The 23,147-nt window shown below is 45.0% G+C and overlaps 1 protein-coding gene across 2 annotated transcripts in view; it reads right to left on the bottom strand.

Annotated features, from left to right (window-relative positions):
- RCOR3 (REST corepressor 3) overlaps positions 1 to 23,147 on the bottom strand; it is a 1,149,883-nt gene that overhangs the window by 548,396 nt on the left and 578,340 nt on the right. The window lies entirely within an intron of this gene.

Genomic DNA, 23,147 nt, shown 5'->3' with positions numbered 1-23,147 from the left:
GTGATTCATATGAGAAACTTAATTGCCCCATTATGCAAATAAAATCAGTGTAGAGAGGTTATACGTTAAAGTATCTCGCATATGATGAAGTTGCTACAAGTTCTTAGCAGTGAATCAGGGTCGAACCATATTCTTTCATGTAGTAGTCTACAAGATGGACCAATGTTTCTTCTTACATTATAGTTTGCCAGAGAAATGGGTCACATTAATCTGAGATAACACATTAAACACAACGTGAAGTCCAATTATTACATTTAAGTACAACAAACGGTTCTAGTGGGTCAATAATTACTATTACTGATTTTTAAAATCCTGAAAACTATGCTTTACTTTTCTACTAAATAAAACACCTCATACAAAATATTTCATTCAGGTTATACCACTCTGTACAGCGGTGGTCGTCAAACTGTGGGGAGGGGGGTTAAGGGAGCTTTTAATAGAAAATATTAGCAATGAGCAGAAATGGCCTGGGGGTGGGGGGCGCAACAGCAATGCTTTTACACAAAGGGAGGCTCACAAACAACATATATACTCAAAATATGCCTCGGCATAAACAAGTTTGAATACAACTGCTGTACAGTGATCTGAAAGTACAAAAGGTGGAGGTAGAAATGGAATGAGAGCAAGGAAAGAAGGAAATCAGACAATAGGAACAAGTTGATACAACAGTAAACAAAACCGAGAGAAGAAAAGAATAAGTTAAAGGAAGGGTATGAGAGGAAAGAAGAACAGTCTTCTGCAATGAAGGAAGATGAGGCAAGAGGACGAAAGGAAAGAAAAGTAGAGAAAAGGAAGAAAGGAGAATAGAAGATGTTTGTCTGGAAGCATACCACTGCATATCACAGTCTGTCGAGAATGTAATGTCTTTGATCCTGTAAAATAAGTCGAAGCAAAGACGGGAGCTTTTCAGCCTATGAACAAAACATACGAAGCACATCTTCCTGATGAAAATTAACAATCAGAAGGTTGTCAGGATGCGTGCGCAGAACACACTGTCCTTACTCATAACAAAATAAGGTTCAAAAGCTCAAAAGTATTGTAGTTCATTGATCCTACAAGCTAAGGTGATCGCAACCAAAAATGCTATCTTCAAAGGTACAAAACCTGAATCACCTGCTGTAGCCACGGGCTTAAATGTGCCAGAACCAACAGAACTACTTAATGTCGTAGTTAGGGTGCGAAGCACAATCTGGATAAAAAACTGTAGAAGACCTATTCCAAATGTCTTTTTCACCAATGGATTGAAAGAGGATAATGATTCTGCTTGGAAGCCGTGGGATTCTCCAATCCCCATTAAACAATAGCGGAAAAAAAGCCTTTTACTCCCGACTAAGCAAGGTGAGGATGATACTAAGCACTTGGGCAGGGGATCCATGAAGAGCATGGACTTGCCTATGCATGTACCAGTGGCAGAGCAACATCCATTTGTTGCCATGCAGAGTTCTGGTAACAGGCTGTTTTGCTGCTATGGTGTGAAGTAGGGTCCTAAGGAGACCAGTAACAACCTTGTTCCTCGCAGAAAACAAGTCACCTTTATTAGTTAGAGCTGGTTGCTAAAGATTGGCATATTGTTCTGCTAATCTGCTAACAGCTTCCCATCAGCTGCCACCCCTTTAAGTTTCCAGAGCACCAAAGGCATAAAGCTCAATATGCCATCAACAGCAATCGAGCTTGGATTGGCCTATTGGGTGTTCAGCCAATTCCCAGTAAAAGTTTGCAAAAATGTGGGCTGGTTTTCTGGGCCAATGTGTGTTTTTTTTATTGTGCTGAATGCATGCCCCACATTACACTAACATTATTTAAATGCAATTTGGGCAGCTTGCATTCATCGTCTACAAACGGATAAAAAGAATGGCTCAGACAAGCACTTTACTGACTCATTGTCATGCATAGTTCAGAACGCTAGGACATCCTTCTTATATTTTTCTCAGCGTGCGTCAGTAGACATAATGTCCAGAGTCAGGCAAGCAATCCTCCCACAGCAATCAAAAGACTGATTCGGGAAGATGAGCTGCTGGGTCCCACTGCGCACTTGACTTTTTCGACTCATGCGCTAATGCTACCTGGTCCCCCCACCCCCACCTTCCCTGACCTGGGCCTCTGCAGCCTTCATGGGTATGGGCTGTTGCCTGGCATGAAAGCCTCACACAGCAAACAAACAAACAAAAACAATTGACCTATGACCCAAATGTCCCAGTGGTTTTACTCAAGTCAGATGGGTGAGAACTTTATTATTATTGTGCCCTGTGTGGATTTCCTTGTATCATTATGCTGGAAATACTTTAGGATTTAGGTAAGCGCATCACCTTATTTCGAGGAACACAGTGGCATCTGTAAATCACAAGCAGGAGTGAGCGCATTAGTCCCATCATGGCTGGCATCCCTTAGAAGCAGATCCTTCAACATTTATCCAGGCCAGTGTTCTCACAGAAAATAGGGTTGGGGATGAGGGTAAAAGGGCACACCTTTTACCCTAGTCCGTAGGTAGATGTGTCATGTTGCTGTAAAGCTGTACAGATACACACAAAATGATGTGCGACATGTGAGGGAACTCGGACAGGAACGTCATTGCTTAGAGGCTGCAGTGCATATAGCAGTGGCAGCTCTACCTCAAGTTCTTCTGTAGCGCCTTGATGTATTGACTTTGAGAGGCAAACCAAGAAGAGGACTATCTCTGATTGAATCCTGCCTGCACAAGCATGGGAATCACTGACCGCGAAATAAACGGCGTTTGTTAAATAACCCCTGTCATACATAGAGTTCATTTGATATCTGCCCTAATGTCTTTAGGGTTTCAGGTTCCTCTTTAGCACGTTTAAGAGCAAAGTCGACAGCTTTGCCGAAGAGAACATTGGATCAATGGGCAAAGGTTAATAAATTAGCTTCTGTCTCTAGCTTAAAACCGGACTGGTATAACCACAAGTGGCGCTTTAAGAGTGTTCCTTCAGCAATAATACGGCCAGCGTTATCTGCTGCGTCTAAATTGTTTTACCCCTACAGACTGTTTTTTAGATTTGGGACTTTAAGGGTTCAGGAACGGTATCAAGTTGTTGAAGTACATTATCCCATAGGGGGCAGTTATAGCTGGCCAATAAGGTAGTATTATTTTCAATGCGTGTTTGGTACGCTGCTGATGTAGCAACCTTTCTGCCCAGGGTATATAGTTTTTTGCTTTCCTTTTCAGGGGGTGGCTCTGCAGACGCTAACAAGGTACTGCTCTTTTCCTTGTGATTGTAACAACCAAGGAGTCTGGCTTAAGTTGTCCCCTAATATAGAGGGGACCTGTAGGCGCAGGTTTGAATGTTTTTTTCAATTATTGGGTTTACAGCTCTGGTTAAGGAGGGAGTTAGCAAAAAGGGCTGAATGCGTCTCTGAACTGATTGTAATAATTGTATAAACTGGGTTACTGATATTTTGTCTCCTAAAATATCATCGACAAAGTCTTTGTCCTGTAGGGCATCTTGAGTTTAAAATGCTCTGCTGCTTTAATGAGTAAGTCTTTATATTGCAGCTGGTCATGTATAGGAGAATCAGCAATGGGTTGATCCTGATCTTCAGGTGACGGTAAAACAAATATCTGGATCATTATCAACAAGCTGGTGCTGGTCATCAACGATGTAGAGATCCCCTGATAAGCTTTGATCATCAGGAGGGGAAGTTTGTGCAGAAGAAGTGTTGGGGGCCTGGGTGGTTTACTAAGTGCAAACCTAGGGTCTTAGCACAAGATTCCTCCTACCTCCTGCGCATATGTAACTTGGTCAAGATCTCTGTCCATAAAATCAACCATGAAATTAGGGGTGTAACGAATAGTAAATGTACCATTCAAACGAATATCGAATAGTTGGCCTAAGTATTCGGCCGAAGCCGAATAGTGAGCGGAATAGTAGTTTACTGCCAGAAATGTGTAAATATATGTATAGAAATGATCCTTTTGAAATATAAACATAGGAACATTGAATTAATTTGTCCTGCCTGACCTGCCCAGAGCGCATCGGACACTGAGTCCCCACTCACCCTGGACACACCGTGTGCTCTGGAGCATTACACTCTTTAGAAACCAGCCGATCTTTCAACGTTGGCTTTCTGTTTTATTGCTAGAAAGGCACGCAGGGGAGTGTAGGGGAGGCATGGTATCACAAGTATGAGACTGACACAATGGGTACAATTTGTAAAACTTTCATTGAAATTGTTGGGATTGGAGAAACTCCTACTTTGCCCTATAACTAATATGGGAGTAGTCTCGAGCATCAAATAATAAATAATGCACTCCTAGTGGATTCCTTCAAATAAAAAATGGCCTAAGCTAACAAAACCTAATGCCTGCCCTATCGCTTGTACAAAAAAGCGTAAAAAGGAGAAATGTATGCAAGGAAAAATCAGTGTTCAAATGAATACATGTGGTTGAACCAGCTCTCCTCCCCACGTTAGACCTCACGTGGTAAGACTGTCCCTGTAGGCAGGATGACATACTGTGGCACAGTTTCCAACACAATAAACAGTTCCAAAACGTGGAATGAGGCCCGTCTAGCCTTCCACGTTAAAGTCTCTTTTCTTGACTTCAAAAATAATGTCTCAACCAAAAAGTTCACAAAGGCCCCCCTCTATAGGGCTCAGACCAATCCCGATACAGTTCAACAAAAACTTGCAAGGGAGCTCCCTTCCCCAAGCTTATTTCACTTTTGGTCTCCCTGAGTTGGGCTCGGACCACTTTCGGATGTCGAAGACCTTCAAATGGGCATGGCTTCCTTTACTGACCACTGCAGGACCCCTTCGACTCAAAGTTTACAGTTCAACTTTCACTCTCCCCTTCTCTAGGAGATAATTTTCTTTATTTCACTTTTGCTGTTCATTCACTTTATCGCTTTAAACAATTTACTTTTCACAGAGACTTTCGAGTGGGCTACTTCTTTCACCAGACCACTCCGTTACTTAGTATCGCTGGCTTCGCAGCTGTCCTACTTCAAAGTTCATTCACATGTCTGCCTTTCCTTGCTTCTCATTCACATGCATGCAGCTTTCACTTACCAACTCACTGGCTGTGCGATTCCCAATTCACAAGTCAAGGTTAGTACCACCGGCTTGACCTCGCCTTCCCAACTCTGCCGTTCATCCGGGAGGGTCGCTGGTGTCCTTGAAACACAATACAGTCTACACTTGTGCGATCTGGCCTTCTCCAAGTTCCAAGTGTCCCTCGCGGCCTGTTGGAGGCAACGACCTCCAGTAACGACCTCTTGGGGTTCTCGACCCACTGCTCTCATCATTTGGTCCGTCGCTCTGCTCCAGTAGGTTTGCCTTTGGCCTGCTCGTACTCGTGTTCAGCCTTGCTCAGAGTGTGTGCCTTTGGGTTCTGCCTTTTATTTGTTTGAGTAGAACAAATTAGTATCAGGTATATGCACTTTGACTCAAGCGCCTAACTTTGCCTGTCCCGATTAGTGGGACATGTCCAGTACGATGTGTGAAAGTTAATGTTGTTACAAGCATCCTAAAACATAGGATGGGTTGGATAAACAAAATAGGGGGGAATATCGCGTATCACCATTGGTTGCCTCACCCCCACTACCCGAAGACCCCTCACCCGGGTGATCCTCCACAGCGTCTGGATCCAAAGGCGACGGCCATGCAGTGGCCACCTGAGAGAGAGATTCCCGGGGACTAGCGTGTGAGATACCCTCTGGAGTGGCAACTTATCATAAACACAGTGACAGAGCATGAAATCAATCAAGAAGGTCACATATTGATTGGGACACTTGGAAATAATGAGCCTGCGATGGTGGCAGGTTAATAATCAGTGCTTTAAATGGAAAAAAAGAAGAGCAGGTACTCACCAAGCTACTAACGGACATTCCAGCGCACCACTTTCGTCACCGACTGTTTCAGTGCGGCACCTTGGGCACAGGTCTCTTTTAGGTGCACTCTGTTAGGCAATTCCCAGTGAGATTAAATTATGTGCCAAACAGCACACTTTGGCAAAGTAGTGTATTTGGGATCCTTTCACACAAACATCCAGTTTGTTTTTATGCAATGTGTTGAGAAATTTTGAATATCCACATTAAATGAGACATTCTTTTTTGCCTATCAAACTAGCAGATATCATAGCTGTAAATAAAGCTTTAGAAGGGGAGTTTTATTATTGCTTGCTTTCATTGCCAAATAAGAAATTCGGTAGAGAAATGGGGCTGTGTGCCAGTTTTCAGTCGAAAACATTCCATCACAACTCCAATTACTTAAACATTTACATATTAGAATAGGCACTGCTAATAAAAAAAAAGTAATTTTCCAGTCTTTCCAAATCAATCCCTGCTCCATCATGTACAAGGTGAAGCTTACTTAACAAAATAGTGTTCCGTGCCTCTTGTGCTCAGAGCACAGTAGCTGCAGGTTGTCTCTCATTTTGTTCTGCAGGGTGGGCCCTGCGGGTGGTGGAGACAGTACAAAAACTTGACTCTTAACTCACAGGGGATGCTGCTTTCCTGCTGAGCAGTGAGGACAGGGAAGGGGGTGCAACCTCCTCATTATTTTCAAGCCCAATACCTGCGATTGCAAATGTATCATTTTCTCCAACACCCCTGAAATGCTTACAGTTGCTCCCGCAATTATAAAATGTCCAGGCAATGAACCCCCAAGCTATCCCCGTGCTTTGCAATCTTGCTTGAATTTCAAGATATTTGCTCTGTGTTGCGTGCATGAACTGTTTCGGAACAACACATCTTTAGCAATAAAAGCTGCCAATTCTACCAGGTGCTATTAACACCAGCTAGTTTATAGCTTGGCAGGTTAACAGACAGAAACCCAGTTTAACAGCAGAATGTTTTTTAACTTTTCTTTTAGGAGATAATGGTTTGGGATTTGGAATTCAATGAGGAATATATTAAACAAGTGGAGAGAAGCAGAAATAATCAGGTATTAATTTGTTGCCTTAACAGTTCCTTTTACAAGCCATTATCACGCCGTGAGGCATTGTGCTAAAAAAGTCAGGTGGGAGAGAGCTTTTGTGCCGATGAAATTAAACTTGCAAATATGTCATTAAAAAAGGGACCAAGAAGGTGCACAAGCATAGGAAAAGCGTTTCCACCAGAAAGGGAAGAATCCTGCATGTAAACTTGAAAAGCAGGCTAAGGTGGTCTTTTGTTCATATTTCCATTGCTGACAAACCGTCTTGCTGCTTTACTTAGCAAAGCAGACTAGGGACGTGTGTGCCGCTGAAGCACACGTCAATATTTGCAACAAGTACTGCTGCCTGCAGGGAGTCATGTTTAGCTTGGCCTTACCCATTGCCGTATTACCATCTCATTGCATGATGGCAGCATGCAGCACACCAACGTCATGGTAATGTCCCGTGAAGGATCCTAAAGCAGGGATAAAATTAGGGGTGTAACGAACTTCGGCTTCAAGTAAGTATTCCAGTAAGTATTCGTCTGAAGCTGAACAGCTGTTTTCCAGCCGAAATTCAGCCGAATATTTACTCGAAGCCCAAGTTCGGTACACCCCTAAATGGCATTTTTTTCATGGTTCGCTTAAACTTCTCTCTAATCCACTGGCTTGAACTGGGGACATTATGAAACTGAAAAGGATCCTTTCCTTGAGAATGTAAAGCTCCTGACAATGAAAACGTGAAAGCAGTGTATTGTGTCTGTTTCGACGCACTGTCATTGGGTGCAGAAACTGTAGCTAATTTAATAGGAATACCTATGTGTTTAGAACATGTTTTTGAAATGTTTTTTAGATGTATCTGTGAGTTTTGCCATACCGTGGACATGGATTGAAGATTTTGGTGCTTGTTTTTTGGCACGAGAAAGGAAAGACTTTAGGCGCAGTGTCAGTAGTTAATCTTGTTTTTGGTATTTGTCATGCAGCAATCGAGTAGGCAAGGGCCCAGAGGACAAAGGACGCTTTAAACCTGAAAGGTTTGGGGTTGTGTCCTTACTGTGGTCGAAATGTGTGCCTTCGTTGCTGAGTTTGGTCTCCCTCACAGGACCGCCAGCCTGCTTATTGGAGGCAGGCACTGACACTAGGGATTCTGAAGAACATATGTTTTCTTTGGCATCACTCTTGGCGCCGTAGCTGCCTTGTTCCTCCTCAGACTCTTGGGTGACCGTTGGGATATCAATGGAAGCCTCGGCATGAACGGTGTGGACTGCCCAACGTTTGGTATGCCGGTCTTTTAATGTCTTAGGTTTAAACAATGTACAGGATTTAAAAACATTTTCCGAATGCTCTCTGGGGAATCACTGAATACACACACAGTGTGTGTCCTATTAAGGGTATTTACGATTGCAGGACAGGCAAAATGTAAAAGGTGTATTTTCCATTATGTGATTATGTGTGTAAAAGGCAGCATGGTGATGAGAGTAAAGTGGAGAGTGAGAAACCTGAAGGTGTCTCACCCGCTAGTCCCCGGAGATCTGTCATCCAGGTGGCCAGGGCACGGCCATCGCTATTGGATCCAGTTCCTGGGGGAGGATCACCTGGATGAGGGGTCTTCAGGAGTGGAAGTGGAACACTGACGGGCGAGACACAGTACCCCATTTCCAGTAACCCCTTTTCCCCATACTACCTTGTAGGATATTTAGAAGCTCTACCCCCTGCCTCTTTCCGATATGAACACTTCTTACACAGAGAAAGACAACAGACTAACACCAGAGTTGTTTACCTGACATGTCCCAACACAAGTGTCAGGCAGAGTAAGGCAATTGACAGTAACCACTCACTCCTGACAGCCCTTTACATTCCTCACAGGGATAAAAGGTGGAGCACAAGAGCACACTAAGAGCAAGGCCGAACGCATGAGGAAGCAGCTATTCCGGACCGGCAGTTGAAGCGGAGGAGGAAAGCGGCGAGACCTGAAAGGACGACGTGGAGGGAATTGCCCTTGCCCTTTTTAACACAGCGAAGCCTCTGAAAAGGGAATCACAAGACCGGGGAGAACAGCTAGCTGGTGTGTGGTGTCACAAGTGTCAATGGTGCATGGGGGCCTCCCGCATTGATAACACAGGCAGGGAGGCATGCTGGCTACCGTGGGTCCATCCTTGACTCTAGAGACAAGACAAGCCAACGGGTTCATCACAGCCGGGGAGCCGGAGAAAGCTGATGGCAAAATGAAGTGTGTTGAGCCCAAGGTTGCAATTGGCAACATTATGTGAACGCAAGGAACCTGTGAACAAAGAACTTGTGTGTGTTTGAACTTTTTGGAAGCCCGTAGAAGGGCCAGCTGCAGAGTGCTCAGGCACCGTAGAAGTGCTCATTCGAAGGACTCTGGCTGGTCCCTTTTGTTTGATGTTGAAACTACAAGTACCAGAAGGTCCTAGGAGAGAGTGAGGTGTCAGAGTGGTCCTACAAGGGTCACGTCAAATCCCTTGTACAAACGAAAGTCTCTGACCCATTGCCAAGAGAAAGCAAGGGGAAGGGAAACCCTGCTTTCCAACGAGATTAAGAACTGTGTTAAAGATGTCTATGTGAACCCAATGGAGGGATGCCAAAGGGAAAGCTAATGAGAGTGAACCACACATTGTGATAAAGCAAAGTGAACGGTGTATTTGGCAAACGTGAACCAGGTTGAGGGATGCCTGCGAATCAGGGTGAAGCATGATGCACCTGAGAACATTGGGCCTCATTATAATGTTGGCGGTACGGTGTGAACGGTGCTGGCAAGGCACCAGCACCGTTCATACCGTACTGCCGAATTACGAGTTCTGCTCGCGGGTGCCTGACAGCCTGCCAGGTCTGACCTGGCGGGCTGTGCGGCACCCGTGAGCAGAACTCGTTATTGCACCGGCACCGTTATCAATGCTCCCCACCCCCATTCTGCCCTACAGGGCAGAATGGTGATGGGGAGCCCGGCAATACCGCCACCCGCGAATGGGCAATTTCCGGCCTAGTCAACCCGTAATGGGCTGGTAATTGCCCATTCACGGGTGGTGGTGCTGGTAGCGAGTTTGGCGGTAGCTGTGCCTGTAAAACTTGTAATGAGGCCCATTGTGTTGATATCAAGAGTGAAAGGCCGTAGTGAACCCGAAGGAGGGAGGCCCAAGCTGCAAGAAAGATCCGAGCCCTGCAGAGGGAGATCCAAGAGCTTAAGAGCAATCGCCCAAGGTGCAAGATCACAGAAGGAACTTTTGTTTGTTGGTTGGTTTAGTCCAGCAGGCCTACTAAGGCAAGAGACTTTGTAGAAAAGAGACTTGGCCTCTGATAAGACTGGTATCATTGAATGCAATAATAAACCTTGTGCTGGCGCGGCCCAGGAGTGTGCTGTGCTCAGAAGTCCTGCCTTGTCCCGTGCTAAAAACGTGGGGAAGGGAGACCCCAGCCATACCAACCTGACATTATTTTGAGAACACTTCTTTCTTTTCTGGTGCACATTATCCCACACTCTTTCGTAACTTAGTGGTAAGGATTGGCAATCATTTTCTTTGGTATAGGTCCTTTTTATTTGACAAGACGCCAATATGACTGCCTTATTATTATGTGATGGTTGTAGCTTGCTCCCATCTTAGATTCAGCTTTAGATTAGACGTTTATCTCACCCATTATAAAGTTCAATAAATACGCTTGAACTGAGATCACTTGTGTCTGTCTTTACTGTTGCCACCATGAGTTCCTTACAAGAGGCAATAAAAGACATTCTCTGTGCGAATGCAGTATATGAAAACCCCCACTCTCCCGAATGTAATAGGCAGAGGGCCTGGTGTAGGCCGAATCCAGTGGGTTGTCGAGAAGCGGACCTCGAAAGCTTTGGATGTGTAGATATCCTTTGAAAGCCGCTGAATGATGGTTGCCGAAACAATGAAAAACAGGGGACGGGAACAACTAAATAGAAGTATAATAACCTCTATAATAATAATAATGGGGTTAGCAAGGAACTCCACAAATAGCAACCAAATACAATGGGTATTCTTTTTTGAGGGACCTCAATAATGGAAGGACCATGGGTACAGTACACATCACACAAGGGATAGTATTACAAACACACCCAGTCGACGTCCCTATTCTAATTTAGAAAACGAGTCATGCAATAGTCCGCGACTACCACTAGATGTCGCCCTACGCACAGCATGTGATTCAAAGCAGATCCACAAGCCTCAGAAATCTATATGTATATGTCATAACTTCTCTTCACAATGTTTCTTTGCGTGTTGATAGTGGCAGCTACTGAATGCACAGAAACGACTTGCTTTTAAAACAATTGCAAGTTCTTTTCCCAATATGATAACATATACATTGGTGCTCTAATTGGTAATGTGAGGGGTCAGAAATGTGAGGCGGACAACTTTGTAAAGCTTTTTCATAAAATGCCATTTTATTAACTTAAAATGGTTTGATAGACGCCTTACTAATCCTACCCTGAAGAGGATTACCCTGCCCATCAAACTAAACTACAGGAAACACTCTGGAATCTGTCCCTCACATGTATACATATGAAGTCAACATATGGCAATTAAATAATATTACAGTTACATTCAACATAAACGTAATAACTGTTTCTCAGTGCAGCCTGGGTAATGTTCCCTTTCCCAGATTCAAAGCAGGAATTTGCATCAACAGTTTAACTACCCCGAACCTAGGGTCTGGGACCCTGGGAGTAAGAAGAGGTGGTGGCAAGCGGAGAAAGAGGAGTAATACCCTGAGTTGAGGGCCTGGGACCCTGAAAGTAACATTGAAGAAACGTTCACGTCTATGTTAAATCTGGTAGCGACCAGCAGGACAGTAAACCAAGCCTAACACAAATAAAAGTGCTGAAGGCAGGCGAGTATGGGACTTTATTAGAGAAATAAAACAGTTGCTCATCTTCATAGTCACAGTACCTGGGAGGGAGGTGAATCAGGTTGGCTGTGCAACAGGTAGTACTTGGCAGGAGAGTACACCAAGTCTACCGGGAAGGAGAACTGTTGAAACCAGGAGAGTCTTAGACTCACACCCACACAAGACAGTTCTGTTCTACAACAAAGGTCTGGTATTAAGGTTCTTCTTGCTCCAAAGTTTCTCACTTGGACTTTCCAACAGTTCAAAAAGAAATGACAACTCTCTGTCTCTCCACTTTTAGCAAAGAGTTCAACACAACTTACTTTTTTTAGAAAACAAAAACACTTCCACAGTTCATCTTTAGAAACAGCAATGTTTTGTCAGGATGATTTCACAAAACATTGTAGTGGTCTTTGCCACTCTTTCTTCTTCAAAGTCTTTAAACATAAAGTACTACAACAACTTCTACCTGGCCCACTCACCTGCCAGGTCTACCACTACAAAGTCCCTGCCCTCGTATACTCGCCTGTCAGAACTAAAAGCTTCTAACAGTACTACAAGTACTTCTGTGGTAAAGTTCACTTCAAACAACCTAGCAAAACCTTGTGACTTTCATAAATATCAGTATCAACAACTTCAGTATGGGCTACTTCTTCTGGGAAAACATGTGACACATTATTACTGTTTATTCAACCCATGCGATTGCCACATGCATTGCAAATTATGTTCCTCTCCTCCTGAATGCTGTCTGTCAGGAGGGAAGCTCTTCTGCAACTCTTGTTTTCCCAGTCCTACATCAATCAACTTCTGATAAGGGATTTATATCACACTTGCTCTTCTTTGGCTTAGACAAGGCTTGCTCTTCTTTGGCTTAGATAAGGCTTGTTTGAGTCTTTCTCAACTAGTGCCTCTTCCTCTCTTTGGCAATAGAGGTTACAATTGGTTTGCTTCGTAATTGCCATCTCTTGGCCTTGGCAATATTGATTCTTATTAACTTGCTTTAGCTTTGCCCGCTCTTGGTTTCGGCAATGTTGATTGTTGTTAGCTTCTCTTAATATTGCCATCGCTTGACTTTGGCAGTGGTGGTTTTTGTTACCTTCTTTCCATAGTTCCCTCTTTAGGTTTTGCCCATTACTTTTGTCTTTGTAATTAAAATGATAACCTTCACATCTGTTCCCAAGGTTTTTATTCTGCCACTTTAGCAGTTTCAAATCAGATTGGTATGTCTTAGTCTTCCACTTTATTCTCGGTATGCAATATTCTCAATAGTGCCCAGTTCTGGGGTCACCCAATACTAGCGAACTTACTGCGTGCTAAGTATACGTCAGTTTGCTCCGCTGCCACTGCCACTTCTGCTTCCCCCGCTTACGGCACAGTAAGCTGCTTCTTTCTGCTGCCGCAGCCCACGTCGGACGGGAGAGGAGCATTCCTCTCTCCACAGGCACTCCAGTGCTGGCCTGCCACCAGAGTACACGTTACTTAGGGGAAAGCTCCTTAGATTAACTCTTCCATCAGCACAACCTCTGCATATAAGGTAAGGTCACCATGGGGAAGGATTTCTGGAGTAATGCTTCCCGCCGCACAACCTCTGCACAAGGGTCATTAAGGGTAGAGACTCTCACGAAACTGGTATCCGTTCCGGCGTCTCTGCTTCCCTTCAGCTTCTGCTTCGTCTGCAACGTGGAGTTACAACAATTACTTCACCTTCTGCTTCTCCAATGGCCTGCACCTGAGGGGTCCCTTTATACTCACCAGACCCTCTCAGGTGTGGGTCATTGGAATCACTAGACTGCATCTTGCAATCTAGTGCCTCCAAATCACTCTTCCTCGTCCCAGTACTTCGGCAATGTGGGATTTGAAGTCCCCAATGTTCAAATCTCCTTTTTCTGGCTGAACATTGTTTTGATATGAACTTACTTCACTTCTATTATTGACTACGTTTTCAGGAGGACATTTAAAAGGAGTCAATGATTGTTTTGGAATCAGAGGAGAGCTAGCTTTATTGGAACTTAAAATGGTAATGTTCCACATTTAACGTTCTATTGTTGGCTACAAACGTTCTTACCATCATAGATGTGGGCAACTTTATGACGGGGGGGGGGGGGGGGGCGGCGCTTTATGCCTAATAAATGATTGATTAGGACTGCTTTTGTAACGCCCAGAATCAATAGCTTTAAAATACGAAATCTCACTCTGACAATAAGTCATTACATGTTCTGACATCACAGACAACTCTCCCTCTGTGGAAGACAAATGGCCTTTCTCCTCCTAGGTGATCCTCCCGGCTAATACCAAACCCAGGGTTAGGATCAGTTAGCAACTGCCTTCCCCTGGCCACCTGGGAGGAGACTTTAGATAAGGTCTTTGTTAGGACTCTGCAGGATTCATCACAGTATGTTGTTTTGACGTTTGCCAAAGGCATGTTCAGGGTTGCATTAGCATAAACGGGGAAGTGAGAATTAAAAAGAACAAAGCTTTGTACAAAGAGAGTGAGAGATAGATAGTGTGATGTAACCTTGGATGTCGTCCCTTCTCCCATCGGGGAGAACCCTTCTCCTGTGGCCATGGCATTGGGGCCACAGTCCAATAATACCCCTCGGGGTGGTGCACCACAGGAGGATCACAGCGGGATAAAAAACCTCATGGGATGAGGATGACACCCTAGGAGAGACGTGGTACATTTCTACCACTGTCCCAGCTCTCCCACCCTCTCCAGAGTCTTGGAATTCCCCAAACTTCTATATATGCAAGCAAAGTAAAAGTGTGTCCTCCCCTTTATAGTACTGAGACGAAAAAAAGATCAGTCATGACTTCCTAGAACTATGCACTGAGACAAAGAAAATGCACGGAGTGCGTAAGAGCACCCCACAAAACCGCAGTGAGCAGACCAGCCTATTCAATCCAGCCACACTCAGCCATAGAATAAAAAGGAAACAAGGAGGTCTGACGAGAAGTCGTCCTCCCTTGAGGAGCTGCGAGGAAAGGTATAGTGTCTGCCATGCACAGGGAGAAAGCCAGGACGCCCAGGAAGCAGACAGGCGCTTCGGAGCCGATCCTGAGCTTCAGGAAGGGACAGCAGCCTAACTGATGCAGGAGACAGGCGGTCCCGAGGCTTTGGAACCCGATAAAGTGGTGGCAAGTGGAAAAGGGTAGAACTGCCACGAACCTAGGGTCTGGGACCCTGAAAGCAAGAAGAGGTTGTGGCAAGTGAAAAAGGGGGAGAACTGCCCCGAACCTAGGGTCTGGGACCCTGAGAGTAAGAAGAGGGTGAGCCAAGAAGAAAAGGGGGAGAACTGCCCCGAACCTAGGGTCTGGAACCCTGAGAGTAAGAAGAAGTTGTGGCAAGTGAAAAAGGGGGAGAATTTCCCCCGAACATAGGGTCTGGGACCCTGAGAGTAAGAAGAGGGTGTGGCAAGAGGAAAAGGGGGAAAACTGCCCCGAACCTAGGGTCTGGGACCCTGAGAGTAAGAAGAGGTGGTGGCAAGCAGAGAAAGAGGAGTAATACCCTGAGTTGAGGGCCTGGTACCCTGAAAGTAACATTGAAGAAACATTCACGTTTATGGTTAAATCTGGTAGCGACCAGCAGGACAGTAAACCAAGCCTAACACGGAATAAAAGTGCTGAAGGCAGGCGAGTATGGGACTTTATTAGAGAAATAAAACAGTTGCTCATCTTCATAGTCACAGTACCTGGGAGGGAGATGAACCAGGTTGGCTGTGCAATAGGTAGTACTTGGCAGGAGAGTACACCAAGTCTACGGGGAAGGAGAACTGTTGAAACCAGGAGAGTCTGAGACTCGCACCCACATAAGAAGAACAGTTGTTACTTCTCTTCTTAGTCACAGTACCGGGGAGAAGAGTGAACCCAGTTGGCTGTGCAAAAAGGAAGAGACACCTGGGGAAAAGAGATGGGCCCTGGGATTGTGAACATTGTGGCAAAGTTAAGAGAAGAGGAGACATTCTCTCTTAGCTCTTCAAGGAAGCGGAAAAGGAACTAAGGGAAATAATTAATTCCCTGTCAAACTGTAATCCCAGTGAGCAGAAAAGAGAAGGGAGTCTTTAGACCCCTGTGGAACTTTGTTAGTTTTTGCACCCTTTGGAACTTTGTATTTGGAACTATAAAGAAGCTGATGAGAAGACAACCAACCCCTTTGCACTTTATTTTGAGTTGTTAGTGTGAGGGCTAGAGTTAGGGTTTTGACACGACAGAGGCCCATTTGAGATATATATTGAGGCAGGGAAACCCCTCTTAGCATTAGGGCTAGTGAGGCCTTACTCCAACCCCACCTTTCATTTGAATAAAAGTCTGTAGCAACAAAAATACCACCTGTGTGTCGATCTTTCACTACTGCACTATCACAATAAATGCAAAGCTGAAAGCACTGGCCGTGCACGGAGTGCAGCTTGAAGACTGGTTCACTTATGGAAACTGTTTGGGGTTCCACAAGGAGCCTGCGTATCCCCATGTTTCTACAATATCTTCATGATTCTGTTATTTTCTATGTTAGAGCAAGAAGGGATTGTTTTCGCCAATTCCCAGGAGGATAACTCAGCAGTCCCAGGAGGATAGCTCAGCGGCAGCGTGTTCGACTTGGAAACAAGACGACACGGAGCAACAAAGGTTCGATCCCCGGGTCCGCGCTTAGAAACCTCTGGGTATTAAGTGCGTTATAAATAACCTATCATATCATATCAATTACGCCGACAACACGCAATGTGTTATTCCATTCTCTGGACCACACTGTGAGGATGAATTACTCATCAATCAAATAGATCAGCAGATTCAAAAGTGGATGGTAGCAAATGTTTTGGCACTTAATAGTGCCAAAACTGAACTTATGCTTGTTGGTTCTGACACTAAGTTGGAGTGGTTGGGTCCCTCGTACAACAATTGTAACATAGAGAAGTGTGTCATTGAGGTAAAGAGCAAGGTGAAGACGCTAGGCATCATATTAGATAAGAACCTTAATATGAAGGGCTCAGGTGAGCAGTTTGGTTTCCTCTGCCTCTTATTCCTTCGACCTCTGATCTCAGAGAAAAACACTGAGACGTTGGCAAGAGCCATTATCGGATCCAAATTGGATGATTGTGGGAGCCTCCTGGTGGGCATTACCATGACTGATCTGGTGGTCCAAAACGGGGCAATAAGGGTCATCAAAGAACTTCACAGGAGAGATCATGTGTCAGAGGCATTCCCATTCGGGCAAGGGTTCGGTTTAGGTTACTGCGTATAACATAAATGCTGGAGTGGACAGATGCCATCCTATTTAAGGGAAGCCATTGTGAAGAAACCGAGCACTTGTCTTTTGAGATCGTACAAAACTAATTTGTTGAAAACATTGCGTTGTAACACCAACAAAGCACGTAATGGAGCCTTCTATATAGCTGCCCCACTAGCATGGACTCCCGCTCTTAGAAGTATTGTTTCTACAGAAGATTTTAAGAAGAAATGAAAGACTTTTCTTTTCTCTTAAACTCTGCTAGTCATCCGCCTGCATTAGCACACCCACCACTCTAGGACCTCTGTTTTCGGTCATGTCTCTGTTTTAGGTCTGCGTCCTTAAGCCCTTGGTTCCGGGAGTGCCTTACAAATTGAAAAATAAAATAAATAAACAAAATAAATATTGTCAATAGTGTCCTTGGGAAACGTATATTATGATGGCCCCATGCCATTTGCCATGGCCACAATGAATTGGTTAATGAGTTCAGAATCATTCAGGAAGACACAAGCTGCACCTTTATGGTGTTCTCCCATGATTTGTGTTAAGTGTATGTTTGGAAGGGGTTATACTGTCCTTTTTGGAATATTGATTTATGTGTATGCAAAATATCGTGGTGCAGGAAACAAAATCAGAAGCACAGTGTCTAGGCGTTTGGTGTTACGATTTTAATGAGACAAATGTGGTAGGTTGTCCTGGCACTGAATTCTCAGATGGCATTGCTCAGTTGTAGGATCAAAGCTTTGATGTTCTGAGGGCTAATTGACTCTATATAATGCAGAGTCCAACTGAGCGTTACATAGAAACTGTTAACATATGATAAAGGAGGAAACGTGTATCAAAAGGTTTTATTCAGCCATTGTGTTCACTTGGAACTGTTTCATTTGGAACTGTTCTATCGAGCTGCAAACCTGGGGGCCAGAACAGATTTTCCTAATCCAGAAAACTGACTGCTTCAACGCTTTTTGCACCGAAAGTGCCCCTCTGCCACTGGCTAGACCATGGGTGAAACCAAGAGGAACACATGGGAGCTACCACTAACGTTTGCAGGCAGAGACCTGTCACAGGCTGGAGGAGAGAAGGTAGCACACGAGACAAGATGTGAAGAAATGGCAGGACAGCATAATGTGCACCTGGAAGGTGTCGCAACAAATTGATCAATACCTCTCCACACATCCTGCCCTGCAAGGTATTCCTGGAAGCCTGGTGTGATGTGAACATTTCAACCAATGGCCAATCATTGAATGTTATGTTGCTCATTTAAGGGACTGAAAATGCAAAACGAAAACATAACAAAATAAATCTGTTGATCTGGCTGCTAGCATATTCGGCTAAAAGAGATGTAAGAAGCCAAAGGAGAAGCAAGGGTGCTAGCGTTGCCAGCAGCAGAAGGGAGTGTTGCAATGAACTGCACTGGATTTATCTTGACAAACGAAAGGTTGCGGCTGGCTTGCCTTTGCAGTGGGGAAAGGCGCAACCTGTCTTTTTAATTATACAAAGAAATCTGTGTATAAAGTTGCCATTAATCCAAATTGATGAAAACGAGGTCAGTGATTTTTGGTTAAATCCGGGCCAGTTGATTTAACCTTCGTGACAATTAGTTGGCCTGAGCTAATTGAAATGTATATAAAGAAATCTGGGCCAAGGACATGATATCCATTATGTAAACCAATGTGTCTATTTGGGATTGAGCCGGGTGCAAAAATCATCTTGGAAGAGATTGAAAGAAATGTCCCTGTTTCTGTGGAACGTTGTGTATTAGGGAAAACATTTATCAAAAGGTGACAAAGCGGCTGGTTCTTGACACTGGTTTTACATTTATTTCCATTCAAAGGGGGGGATTGTTTTGAACATGCACACATTTGGCCTGTTTTATCTGATTGAGGAGGACAAGAATGCACAAAGTGTGAAACTGTGAGCCTCTCATATTAGCCAATCATTTGGAGAAAGGGATGTTATGTCTTGAGTTGCAATATTCCAGCTAAAGGATGTCATGAAAACAACTGGAAACTTGCCGTATTTGCGCACTGATCGGAGGTGGTAGAAGACTTGTGAAAGCTGACAAAGGCATTTATAATTCTCAGCACGTCTGTTAATACCCTGGAGTTGAGCCTGGAATGATGTCTGCTGTCAGGTCCCCGGTTGTAGTGATTTCAAACTACTGTGGTTCGAGAGCAGAAGGAAATGTAAGCAAGTTCCCTGTACCACTTTATATGTTAGTACCATCAATTGGGTGGGAACATATAATATATTGTTACTGTATAAGGACCTTCTCTCGTGTGATTATGGGTTGCAAACCTCACTCTAAGTGGAAACGAACACCTAACAAGCTTTTCCTGCTAGAGAAGAAACTAAATAAAAGTTCTTTGGCAGGTCTTTGGTGGAAGAAGCCTTGAGGGGAGAGGAGGAAAGACTCAGATTCTGGCAGTCCTGTCAGGGATATTTGGGCCTGTCCTAAGCCTTCTGCTTGTCCTTGCGGTTTACCACACCTTCAGGAAGGAATGCAGTGATTCTGCTACTGTTACTCACCGGCCGGCGAGTGGTTTAGGCAAGCGACCAGGAAGGAAGTACTGGATGTTGATTGAAGAGCTCGAGATGGAGCCTCCACCTGAGCCTCCTCTCTGTTGAGGGAATAAGCTCTTTTTGATGGTATGACCCTCAGGTGTACTGAATTACAGACTGAGAGACTGATCACCCAAAGGAGCGGGGAGAACACACCGCCACGGACCCAGCTAAAAAGAAAAAAGGACAATTGGTAAATACTTGGAAAAAGCAAAGATCATCAAAAGAGAAAAGCCTCTCAGAAGCAGGTACCTGGGTCACCCACTCCCCTTATCATCGAAAAGGAACAGAAATGGAATTTCCCCTGTAAGTACAAAAAAGAAATTAACTTCTATTTTGAGGATTCGGGTAAGAAATGAATAGATTCAGATAGGAATAGAAATGAAGGAAGTCTTACGAGAAGGAATTGGACAGGAGTTGAAATAACCTAACTAGAACAACGGAGGTACAAAACCATAAACAGGAAGGTTAGTAGGGAAGCTATACCCAGGCGGCACGAGGGGCGCACTAGATACGGGTAGGTGCACAGTTTTCAGGAAGGCGTCCTTGTGTGCACTTTCAGAAAAAAAGTTTTGTTTTTTAATCAGCAAAGCGTCCTTGCGTGCACTTGAGGGAGCAAAGCCAAAACCTCGGAATGGAGTCGAAATCCAAAAAAGAACACTGGAATGGTACAAAACACAGTACTTGAAGTCAGCTGGGAAGAGAAGGCGGTGGTAAATGAAATCAGGACAAAAGGAAGGCAATCCAGTAAACAGGCAGCAAAATCCGGTACACGAGCGGGCTAATGACGGTACAGAATCAGGAAAAAAGCAATCCGTAGGACAAGCAAAAGTCCAGTACACAAGTAGGCAGAAACAATACAAAATCAGGAAACAAGCAAACCGTAGAGCAGGCAAGGGTCTGGTACACAGGAAGTCAAAAGTATTTGAGAATTCTCAGGAATTGGTACACAGGAAGACTGGAAGGCACAGAAGACGAAACTTCGGATGCCGGTTGCAACTTTAATCAGAAGCAGCGTCCTTACCTCTGCAGTGCCTAATATACTCAGGAGGCGGAGCGCCGTAAGCCCGTCAGAGCTCACGTTCCGCATAGTCGGAACTACACGCAAAAGTACGTTTCCTGGGAATTGTAGGCTAGGTTGTTGATACCTTTGATGTTGTTGAGCCCAACCTCCAGGGTAACCGCCACAGAGAGAAGTAAGGGGCTGAAAAACGTTGGATATTGTGGCGAAGCGTCACAACTTTGGTAGGTACTTCGTTGGTTTGTTTCACCGGGCGTGATGAAGAAGAGGTGCGCGGGTCACTCAGACCCCGATGTGTGACAGCTACCACCCGTTTGAGCACAGAACCGCACTTGAAGACAGAAGATGCCCACTTTCGGCCTGGACGCAGTGCTGATTGGATCAGTTCAAAGTTGCCCCCCTGCAATCAGAACTCCTTGTGCGGCAGGTGCACTGCTACCCTCAGGTGAAGTAGGGAGTAGTTTCTTAAATGTAACTCCATTTCTCCAGCGTTGGTGTCTTTCATGGATTCACATGCTGTGAATAATCCCAGTCGTCAGGCTGGGAATCCCCGGTAACTTTAACTTAGTCATTTTCCTATGGAAAAACCTTTGACACTTTGAGTATCCATCAACGTCGTTGTGGGTGCTTTTGGTAGCACCAATGGGACGTCGAGTGTATAGCTCTGCCCCACCAGCTTCCCCTCTCCAGATGGAGGATGTCATATACAGGATGTTTGCCCGAGGGGGGAGGCTGGAGGGCGCATGTGAATCCATGAAAGATACAAATGCTGGAGAAGAACAAGTTACTTACCAACTGGTAACATTCTTTCGATTGGCTGTTCCTCCAACGTATTCCTCATCTTAGATGTATTACATGCAGCTAAAGCTGGATGGAATACATCTAAGATGAGGAATACGTTGGAGGACATAATCCACTCGAAATGGAGTTACAGTTAAGAAACTACTCCCTTCTCCATCATTGGATTTTTCATGGATTCATATGCTGTGAATAGATTGTGTAGCAGTATACATTGATTGATTGATATTTTATTTCTATCACACTCATACAGAAGTGAATCAGAGTGCGACAAGGCAAGGGAAGGGGAACAGGGGAGAAACAAAAACAACGATCATTAGGCCTAGTGATATTGAGAACGCGCAAGTGTATAGTAGAGGGGGAGAGGGGGAAGTGCATGGAAGGGGGAACAAAAGGAGAGTGCAGAGTGAGGAGGAAAAAAAACAAATAATAATAAATTAATAAATAAAAAGGCAACAAACGGAGGGAGTGCAGCCAGCAAGTGGCAAGTGCTGGGTTTAAGGCAGCAGGCTGGGTAGGTCTGATAAGTACAGGAAGAACAAAAAGGGGGTGGGGGGGCTGTATGGGTACAGACACAGTCCCCAGTGCAAGGGGTGGCCCAGAGGCAGTGCGTGCGGGTGGCAAGAGGAGCAGGTACCTGGGCCCGGAGGAACGAGGGTGGCCAGGTGCATGGTGCCAAGGGAGAGTAGAATCAACAAGGGCGGGGGGAGGGGGGCGAAGGCAGAATCAAAAAGGAAGGTCTTGAGGTGCTTCCGGAACCAGAGATGGTTCTCCTCAGGTTTTAGAGTGGGAGAGAGGCTGTTCCAGAGGGAGGCCCCAGCCGAAGACAGATCTACCCACAGCTCGTTTCTTTGAGAAACGACTGACCCTGAGGAAGTTAGAGGAGCGGAGTGCCCGAGATGCGAGGTATTTGCGGGAGCCAATGGAGATTTCAGAGCTGGAGAGATACGATCCCAGGGCTTGAGGCCAAGGGCAAGTCTTGCAGTCCCATTCTGGAAAAGTTGCAAAGTGCGGAGAGTAGAGGTAGGTAGATTAAGAAAGAGGCTGTTGCAATAGTCCAACCTAGAGAGAACCAGAGCATGGGAGACAGTGAGCTTTGGGGGAATGAGAGGAAAGGAAGAGTACCTCTGAGGAGGTGCAGTAGGAAGTTTGACTTTTTTGATACATCAGCGATGTGGGCAGAGAAGGAGAGTGTGGAATCAAAGGTGAGACCAAGGTTCTTGGCCTCACAGGTGGGGATCGGAGGAGGGCCAAGGGAGGCCGGCCAGAGAGTGAAGAGACAGGAAGGTGATGGTGTGCTGATGAGGAGGATCTCAGTCTTGCTGGCATTCAGACAAAGATCGTTGGCGGCACACCAATCTTGAATGGCAGTTAGGCAATCAATGATGAGAGAGGTGGAGGAGGTGGCCAAGGGCAGCCTGAAAATGAGTTGAGTGTTGTCCGTGTAACACTGGAAGTTTGAGCAGAAAAAGGCAATTCAGCGGGCGAGAGTTGCTAGGTATTGGTTGAAAAGCCATGGCGAGAGGTTAGACCTCTGGGGAACACCACAGGTGGAGAGGAAGATAGATGATAGGAAGGACCCAAGTTGGACCTTGGAGGGTCGATCAGAGAGGAAAGCTTGATCGGTGATGCCCAGGTTATCATAGAGACGGTTGAGCAGGATGGTATGATTGACCGTGTCGAAGGCAGAGGAGAGATCGAGTAGGATGAGGACAGAGGGAATGCTAGAGTCAAGGTTGGAAAGCAGATCTTCACGGATGTTCAGGAGAGCAGTTTCCATGCTTCTGCCGGATCTAAAGTCAGACTGATAGT

This window comes from Ambystoma mexicanum, chromosome 4q (assembly GCF_040938575.1).
Source record: "Ambystoma mexicanum isolate Mex_15411 chromosome 4q, UKY_AmexF1_1, whole genome shotgun sequence".
Classification (NCBI taxonomy): Eukaryota; Metazoa; Chordata; class Amphibia; order Caudata; family Ambystomatidae; genus Ambystoma; species Ambystoma mexicanum.
Note: the sequence above shows the minus strand (reverse complement) of the source record. Positions and strands in the feature narration are given on the sequence as shown.